We start from the raw sequence: 9685 nt of genomic DNA, 5'->3' as shown, positions 1-9685 counted from the left end.
CTCGCCTAAGGCTCAGACGAGCATTTTTGAATCCATGGTTGATCCACGGTCCCATGTAGTCGCTCCCTCCTTCGTCCCATGGTTGAAATTCTGACGAACCATGAATTGATCATCAATTGATCAAATTAGGGATTCTGAATCCAAGGATCATCATTCCAGATTCCAACCTTAATAATTTTCGACGACCTCATGGGCATTAATTTTATTAATTATGCTCGGTTCAACGACCAGTATTCTAATTAATATTTTTGGTACGCTGCCAATAAGCCATCAGATGAGCAACACATGCTCAGACGATCAAATATTCAACAATTCATCACATGAGCAACACTTGCTCAGATGATAAATATTTGCTCAAACCAAGGAATATTGGTTCAACAATCAATATTCAACGATCCATCGAATGAGCAATACTTGCTCACTTCATCGTAAGAATTATACCTCTGTCTCATGACATGTTCAATTCATGAGTTTCATAACATCATGTTCAACTCAACAACTACATGGACTCATCGTCCCATCAAACCACGAAGTCATCAATTGACTAACATACCATGAGACGTCAATCGTGTCACTTTGGGGGGATATCACTTAAGGTTTTGGTCTGGCGGTCTACGACACGTGTGTTCAAACACACGATGGAATGTGAGAAAGTCGTGCAATCAGTTGAAGGAATTCACGAGGTAGTGGGTGGAAAATCGACCAAGTCTCCACACGTTGAGCAACTAGTTTCTAACACGATCTCCACTTCCCCACTCCTTGATTCCATCAACTGTCACACTTCATGGAATCATGGTGTCTAAAATTCCAGCAATATAAATAAGTATCTGAATCATGATTGAATCGGCATCATCAGTATCATCAATCTCACGTCAAACTGACAACACGAGATCATCAACTCATCAGTTGAACAACTACTCTCAATTGAGCAATTTCAATCACTCAGAGCTTATCGTATTCAGAATTTACACACCCACAATCTTTGATTACCATTGATTCCACACATTTCTTAGCTTCCCTCCTACAGATCAACCCATCCTCTCTTGTGACCGAATTTACTCCGGAACGGTCATTGTCTTGATTTAGGCCGGAGTATTACAGATTGATCTCTCGAATCTAAAGCACCCCCTTTGCAGCGGTGCATCTGTGTGAGGTTTAACATTTCGCTCGGTTCGAGGAGTCTCCTCCGTACGGTCGTCTCCTCAATTCCTTAAAAACCAGCAATTCGTTTTTCCCCATCTATAAAGATAACCCCTATAAAATTCCACAGCCGCACACCCCGCAAGGTATTACCATTAAGCACAAGTTCAAAAGAACTCTCCCCCATTTGATGTCATTCCCGAAAGAACAACAAGAGCGATCTTAATTTCGAAAGAAAAGAAGGATTTTTACTTGGACACCAAAAACCATAGGAATGATTTTCTATATCCAAAACTCAATCAAATTAATCACAAGTAAACCTATGATTGATTTAATTGGAATAGGCAACTAAATCAAACCACAAAAGTGATCAATTTAATTGATTGTTCTCAACATAAGTAAACTTACGGAGCTACGACTAAGGTAATCATACGGAGATGACTAACTTAATTGTTCACATACTCAACATAAGGAAAACCTTACGGAATATACGACTACATTAACCAATAGAACATGATTAGTATAGCCGTTCATATACTCAACACAAGGACTTGTGGAATATATGAATACTCAACTAGACTAATTACAAGAGATCTTATAATTAATCTAATTGGAAAACACAACCAAACTAATCACCGAAGTAATCAATTTAATTGTCAATTGTTTTGCTCGACAAAAGAAGACTTTCGGAGCAAATAACTAAATAACCAACCAAGATGATTAATTTAGTTCAAAGATGCTCGACATACAGTACCTTACGGAACAACCAACAAAGCTAATCACAAAATAATCAACTTAGTTGTAACGTGCTCGACATAAGACACATTATGGAGCCTCACGGTAATACAAAAAGAATGGATCAATGAAGATCAATACCGTGGAATACATACAAGGATCTATTCTATCTTTACATCACTATATGCATAATGACATAATAGACTTTATCCTTGTCACACAAAATATTTTACCCTATTTTCCATCAAATACATGACTGCATAGGCATAACTTTTGTATTTGTCAAAAATCCATTCGTCCTTTCATCAATACGAATGCCAATTTATGAACGACTTTACTTTTAACAAAATATGGGACCTTCAAGTTCACGGGCGCAAACAATACATATCCCATAACCAATTGCAATATCAAAAAATCAAAAAGATTAATACTGCAATAACATCATCCTCCAAATTTTTTTAGAATTTAAAACCAATAAACCTAAAAAATAACACAAGAAGATGAAAACAAAAATAGCTATGTGTAGTCACAATCATCGCTATTCAAAGCACTAGTTATTCTTCCAACTAATCCAAACGGAAGACATACTAGGTATCTAAACAAAAGCATTACTCATCATCTTCATCATCGGACAATTTCCAGGATGCTTGAATTGAATCCAACTCTTCCTTGAGCTCGGGACACTTGGTTCCAATCAATGCCACTTGATCTTTTAAGCACTTCACTCTTGCATTTACCTTGTACACCCCCTTGTAAACCTTTTGAATAAGCCTCAAGGTGGCAGGGTCTTCAACATGAAGTGGAGTACCTCTTTGTTGCTTGCGAATATTTTCCCTTATACGCCGAAAGGTACATGGACGAACAAGTTTGGGAACCCCAAGAGAATTTTCAATAAAATCAAGTCCACGATCACGGAAAATTTGGCTAATCAAACAAGGGTAGCCTAACATCTTGATGTGAGAAGTCATCGTCATCATTTGAAAGATGATAAAACCACAAATATCAAGATTTGTATTACCGGATGCAAGGAAGAAGACCAATTCCGCAAACTCATAACTCAACCAAGAATTCTCAATTGTGGAGGGACAAAGGTTAGAGATACCGAGTTTTCCAAACGCCATTAAAGCAATACTAAGATCATTAGTAGGAAACTTTCCTTGACTACAAACAACCTTCTTTCCACAAAGTCCAATAGAGATATCATCATATGATGGACGTTCATCACTTGGTCTAGGTAACCGTACGTTTCCCAACGGTATTTCAGTGACCCTTGAAATTAACTCTCTATTAACAAGAAACCTTTCTCTATTTATCATGGATTTGAATTTCATCTTGTTAAAATCAAAATCATGAATGTTGGCATAGAAAATCCTTGTTAGAGAATCAAAACCTTCACCAAGGCCATTAAAGATATTCCCAAGATTGAACTTTTTGAAGCAAGCTAAATCCTCTTCATGTCCACTAAAGGTTTCCAATCTCTTTTCTAGAATAAAACCTTTGGAAACAATCCTATCAAAAGTTCTAGCACAAGAATCATTCACAAACCTAATTCTAAGAGAATTTTGATCACAAGGAGAATTCAAGCTAGGGTTTTTTTGAGCTTTTTGAACTCCTTTTCATGCTCCTAGAAATCATCATAAAGAGATATACCAGAGGGAATTACTTACTTGAGGAGAACTTCAAACACCCTTCCTTTTGATTTCTTCAAAGAAGCTTTAATGGTGGAGAAGCACAAACCCTGGTTCACGTACGCGGACGAAAGATGAGGAAGGAGAAGGTTCGTGTACCACATACATATATGTCCCTCATTCACGGGCTTGGGCTATACACGAATCGTGACCCACATAAGACTTATGGGATTTTCTTAGCCCTTTCCACATTAAAGGTATGCAACCAACATACATGTGAAAGATAACAGAAGCAATAGAAAGCTAACCAAGCACAACACAACTTTACACAGCTCAAACCATTTCTTGCCCCACTTCAAGATATGTACAAATGGGGTAAATGCCAACCTTGTTACCAAGAGGCATAATGCGCAGAGGAGTTCTCATGCGACACGTCTGGTTGATAAGTGTGAGCAGTTCCTGTAGTATAATCAAAATAATGATGATAGTCCGGGCAATTAGAGCTTTCTATCCTTCGTTTATTCTGGCTAGAAGAAGGATTCTTCCGATTTCTGGGTTGTACAGTATTAACAAATTTAACACATACGAAACCCTTTTCGGAATGATTCTTAGACTTAACAGAATTAAGTTTTTCTAATAATTTAAAAACGCCTTCGAACGATTTGAACATATCTTTATCAATCGATCCTTTATGATAGTATTCCTCAAAGAGATCAAGAGTTAATCTAGTGAGGTTCCATATCCTTGAGCGTGTTGAACATTTTCTCAATTTTTCCTTCTTTTTATTTTTCCTTTTTGATTGCTTCTTAACATCTAAATTTCCCCTTTTAGATGAAGTAAGATTATCATGAGAAACCAGAGGTTTTAACCATAATAATCTCTGAACAATCTTTAAGGAATTCTGGCGTGCGTTACAGATGCCAGGAGCAAGCTTTCCAAAGAAATTTCCCATAGGAAAATTTATAAGGAACGAACAAACACAAACTTATTAGGTTTATCGTGGTTGCCTGCTCTGATACCAATTGAAAAAGCGGGGGTCTAACAACACCACCCAATATTTCGCTTAGAAATCTCTATGGACTAACTCCGAAATACTTTGCTAGAGAATCAACTAGACAGTCGACTCAATCTAGATAAAAGTATCTCAAGGAGTTAATATCTCTCTCTTGTTTTTGATATTACTCAAGCTAATAGAAATCAAAGAGTCCTAATCAAACACAAGGAATACTTGGACGGTACCAAAGACAAATGTCCAAGGATCAATCAATATCAATCAACAACCAAAGGTTGGATTTCCAATTGATGATCTTTAACGCACAACCTGTATTATTTCAATTATATAAAAAGTATAATGCGGAAAAGAAATAACACAGATACCAGAAGTTTTGTTAACGAGGAAACCACAAATGCAGAAAAACCCCGGGACCTAGTCCAGATTGAATACACACTATATTAAGCCGCTATAGACACTAGCCTACTCCAAGCTAACTTCGGACTGGACTATAGTTGAACCCCAATCAGTCTCCCAATAATTCAAGGTACAGTTGTACTCCTACGCCTCTGATCCCAGCAGGATACTGCGCACTTGATTTCCTTAGCTGATCTCACCCACAACTAAGAGTTGTTGCAACCCAAAATCGCAGACTTGATAATAAACAAATCTGTCTCACACAGAAAAGTCTATCAAAGGATAAATCTGTCTCCCACAGAAAAACCCTAGGTTTTTGTTCCGTCTTATGATATGAAATCAAGGTGAACAGGAACCAATTGATAATCTGGTCTTATATTCCCGAAGAACATCCTAGATTAATCAATCACCTCACAACATTCTTACTTGTATAAACAAGAGGACGTCGAGGAATCGAAAACAGTGAGACGAAGATGTTTGTGACTTCTTTATCTTTCCTATCGGAGAACTCTCACGATCTCAAGCCAATCAATAAGATTGTACTCGTACGATAGAAGATGCAAGATCAGATCACACAACTACGATAAAAGTAGTATCGGTCTGGCTTCACAATCCCAATGAAGTCTTTAAGTCGTTAAGCTGGTTTTAGATAAGAAAACCAAAGGTTAAAGGAGAATCGACTCTAGCGAGCGCACTAGTATCACACAGACGTGTGGGGATTAGTTTTGCCCAATGCTAGACGTCTCCTTTATATAGTCTTCAAATCAGGGTTTTGCCTTAGGTACAAAGCAATCAATATTCACCGTTAGATGAAAACCTGATTTAGATTCAAGCTAATATTTCTCAACCGTTAGGTCGAAAACTTAACTTGTCACACACACTTGAGATATACGTTTACTGGGTTTGTGAAAACCGTGCCCAAACGTGTACGTGTATGTTGGTTCAACATAGTAACCCAAAAGGTTAACCATATGAGCATTTCATATTAACCTTGTTCTTCTTCAACATAACTAGTTAAATTGACTCAAATGAACTAGTTAGAGAGTTTTTCAATTGCTATGAGATCTTATGTAACTACACAAGACATAATAAAACAAAGATGATTAGATTCGATTGAATCGGCTCATGAACTTTATAGCCACGGTTTGCATCCTGCATTCTTTAGTAATTTAAGTTTCATGTTCAGAGCACATCTTTAGATCATAACGCACTCAAGTACGCAAACAAGTTCGCGGACTTAAGGCAACCGACAGAGTTTTCCGAACTCAGCAGAAAATCTCGGAAGGAGACTTCTGCCAGTTCGCATACTAGGTTCGCGGACTGAGTTCGCGGACTAAACACGCAAACGAGTTTTTGGAAAATCTCAGAAGAAATTCTCGGTAAGAGAACTTCTGTCAGTTCGCGGACTGAGTTCGCAAACTGAGTTCGCGGACTTGGCAAAGCCAATTCCTCCGGTTTCTCTCAATCAACAAAGTTCGCAAACTTCGGATTAAGTAATAGGACTTATGCACATATGTGTTACCACACAATGCTTATATCCATCATTGGTTATATTGACCTAAACTCTCATTCCAACCTTTGAAACATTCTTAGAGGATGTTATATAGTTTCTACACTATTTCTTGTCAAAGCGATTTCAAAGTGATTGAAACATTATGACTTTCGTCATTTAGTGAAGATAAACTCGATCAAAGAGAAACGCTTTACCAACACATGATTTTGAGATATAGATAGGCGAGATATACTCGGCTCGAAATATCAAATGTGTATGATCCAGTCTATATAGCATACGAATTTTGTCTCATAAGAAGTAGGACATAGAAGAGATAGACTTTTGAGTGATAGATAAGTTCAAGTCTCCACATACCTTTTTGTTGATGAAGTTCCACGGTTCCTTGAGTAGATCTTCGTCGTTGTATGATGAATCACCATGAAGTCCTTGAGCTCAACTACACTTTTCTATCCTAGTCCGAGACTTAGATATGTAGACTAGAAATCAAGACTGATAGTTTTGATCACTAACATTGACAAACATGCTTGATATAGCAACGCGTGCCAGGTCGACCGAGCTATGCTCTAACAACCATGTAGAATGATAGATAATGGAAAATATGCCATGTGAATAATAGATGGCAGAAAATATGACATATGAATGTATATGCATAATCATGTTCATTAACACTCAAGACTTAAATCATAATGTTAGAGCACTGCTCGGTCGAACTCCCAAGCGTTGCTATCTCAAGCTTGTTTGTCAAGTTTAGCTGCAAAAACAATAAGTCTTGATTTCTAGTCTACTTATATCTAAGTCTCAGACTAGGATAGAAAGTGTAGTTGAGCTTTAGACTCCACGGCGTTCATCATACAAAGACGAAGAACTACTCAAGGAGCCAGTGGAACTTCATCGACTAAAAGGTATGTGGAGACTTGAACTTATCTATCACTCAAAAGTATACCTACTCTATCTCCTATCTTGAGACAAAAGTCTTATTGCTATATAGACTTCGATTATACACATTTACTATTTCGAGCCGAGTTTATCTCGCTTATCTATTTCTCGAAATATGTGTTGGTAAGCTTTCGCTTTGGCCAAGTTCATCTTTACAAGTGACGAAAGTCATGTTGGTTGTTGCTTGAAAATCGCTTTGATGAAAAATGGAGTGTGAATAACCTCTATATAACATACTCTAAGAATGTTTCAATGATTGAAATGAGAGTTTAGAATATGTAACCATTTGGGATATAAGCATATAGTGTGTTCGCACATTAGTGTATAAGTCCAAAACCGGGAACCAAATGTATGCATACTTGTGTGTGTACTAAATGATTGATGGAGACTGGGTAAGTATGTGTATCGGAAGTTAACGACCGTGAATTTCTGATGAGTTTGGAAATCAAAACCAACGCAACCCGGTTACTTAAGTATGCGTACCCGTACGCATACTGGCGGAAAGTTCACGTCCGTGAATTTCTGCTGAGTTTGAAAACCAAAACAAACTCAAATCCGGTTACTTAAGTATGCATACCCGTACGTATACTTAAGTGTGTTACTTTCTAAAATTGGTTTGTTCATGAACTAAAACATTTATATATTAAGGAATGCAACTTGCAAACCGTGGCTATAATGTTCATGAATCGAATCGAGTGAATCAAAACTGATTTTGCTTCGATTGAGTCTTGTATACTTCTATAAGATCTAAGCAATTGAACAACTCTCTAACTAGTTCTTTTGAGTCATTTGAACTATTTATGGTGAAGATGAATATGGTTGATATGAAAGTGCTCATATGGCTATCCATTTGGTTAACTACTGTTGAACCAACTAGGTGTACACGTTTAGGTACGTTTACACAAACCTAAATGAACGTGCATTTCATTTGTGTATAACAAGATAAGATTCGATATAACGGTTAAAAGATATTAGCTTGAATCTAATCAGATTTTCATCTAACGGTGAATATTGAATGTTTTGTTACCAAGGTAGCATTGATTGCAAACCCTGATTTGAAGACTATATATAGGAGAACTCTAGCAACTAGGAACCTAATCCCCACACCTCCTGTGTGATACTAGTTGTATAAGCTATTTCTCCTTTAACCTTAGGTTTATATCGAGACCCTGTAGGTTAACGACTTGAAGACTTCATTGGAATTGTGAAGCCAGACCCAACTATTTTGTCCGTAGTTGCGTGATCTGATCTTGCTATTTCTATCGTATTGAGTACAATTGTAAAATTGGATCGAGATTAATTTCTCTTATAGGAAAGATAGAAAAGTAGTCACAAACATCTTTGTCTCATCGTTTGTGATTCCGCAATATCTTGTTTCGCTAGTCGATTAAGATTATTGTGAGGTGATTGATAATTATAGGTTGTTCTTCGGAAAATATAAGTATGGGTTATCAATTGGTTCTTGTTCACCTTGATTTATCAAAACACGAAAAAAAACGCGTAGGTATTTCTGTGGGAGACAGATTTATCTATTCCTGTAGACCTTTCTTTGTGATACAAATTTGTTTATTAAAGTCTTCGACTTTGGGTCGTAGCAACTCTTAGTTGTGGGTGAAATCAGCTAAGGGAATCATGTGCGTAGTATCCTTCTGGGATAAGAGACGTAAGGAGCGCAACTGTACCTTGGATCAGTGTGAGATTGATTGAGGTTCAACTACAGTCCAGATCGAAGTAAGTTTGTAGTAGGCTAGTGTCTGCTTAATACAGTGAATGTTCAATCTGGACTAGGTCCCACACTGATCCAAGGTAAAATTATGCTCCTACGCCTCTGATCCCAGTAGGATGCTACGTACTTGATTCCCTTAGCTGATCTCACCCACAACTAAGAGTTTCTACGACCCAAAGTCAAAAACTTTAATAAACAAATTTGTATCACACAGAAAAGTCTACAGTAATAGATAAATCCGTCTCCCACGAATAAACCTACGAGTTTTTGTTCTGTCTTTTGATAAATCAAGGTGACCATGAACCAATCAATAACCCGGACTTATATTCCCGAAGAACAGCCTAGTATTATTGATCACCTCTTAATCGACACAGCGAAAAAAGATATTGTGGAATCACAAACGATGAGACGAAGATGTCTGTGACTTGTTTTCTATCTTGCCTATCGGAGATATAAATCTCAAGCCAATTATTTCAATTGTACTCGTAACGATAGAAACAGCAAGATCAGATCACACAACTACGATAAAAGTAGTATCGGTCTGGCTTCACAATCCCAATGAAGTCTTTAAGTCGTTAACCTGGTTTAGAAGAAGAAAC

Source organism: Papaver somniferum, chromosome 1, assembly GCF_003573695.1.
Source record: "Papaver somniferum cultivar HN1 chromosome 1, ASM357369v1, whole genome shotgun sequence".
In the NCBI taxonomy this organism is placed as follows: Eukaryota; Viridiplantae; Streptophyta; class Magnoliopsida; order Ranunculales; family Papaveraceae; genus Papaver; species Papaver somniferum.
Note: the sequence above shows the minus strand (reverse complement) of the source record.